Source organism: Chaetura pelagica, unplaced genomic scaffold (assembly GCF_000747805.2).
Source record: "Chaetura pelagica isolate M959 unplaced genomic scaffold, ChaPel_1.0 C11091101, whole genome shotgun sequence".
Taxonomy (NCBI): domain Eukaryota; kingdom Metazoa; phylum Chordata; class Aves; order Apodiformes; family Apodidae; genus Chaetura; species Chaetura pelagica.
Window position 1 is genome coordinate 1 of NW_009963995.1, and position 697 is coordinate 697.

The 697-nt window shown below is 50.2% G+C and overlaps 1 pseudogene; it reads left to right on the forward strand.

The window, feature by feature from the left end:
• Positions 1-140: 140 nt before the first annotated feature.
• Positions 141-619, forward strand: LOC104395939 (annotated as a pseudogene).
• The last annotated feature ends 78 nt before the right edge of the window (positions 620-697 follow it).

Sequence of the window (697 nt, forward strand, 5' to 3'; positions counted from 1 at the left end):
TGTCCAGAAGGAAACCTAATCACTGCCATCACCTCCTTCACATCATTTTGCGCTCTCAGCACTATACAGTGTCCCTCTCCAGGAACTAGCTGCTGCGTTCTTCAGCCCAGTACTGATGAGGTTTTCCTCCTGTCTATCAGGTAAAGGGACCAGGCATTGGGCTGCTCGGTTACTCCAAAGGAGCTGATCTGTCTCTCGCCATGGCCGCCTTCCTGAAGAACATCAGCGCCGTCGCTTCCCTCAATGGCCCTGTGGCCATCACAGCTGTTCCCCTCTGTTACAAGGACAAAACCATCCCTCCCTTGCCCTTTGATGAACGACGCATCAAGGTCACGGATTCCCATATTCTTGATTCTTCTGAAGGTTCTATCGACCCCTTTCAAGCCCCTGGCAACCAAAGCCTGATCCCACTGGAGAAAGTTGAGGCACAGTTACTGTTCATTGTTGGACAAGATGATCATGTTATTAATTCCGAGTACTATGCTATGGCAGCCTGCAAGCTCTTGCAGGCTCAAGGGAAGGAAAATTTTCAGATTCTCTCCTACTCTGGAACAGGGCACTGTATTGACCCTCCCTTTTTCCCTTTGTACGCCACAGGAAAGCACCCCATTTTTCACAAGTGGGCAGTCCTGGGTGGGGAGCATAGGGCTCACTCTAAAGCTCAGGTTCATGCTTGGCTACAAATCCAGGCTTTTTT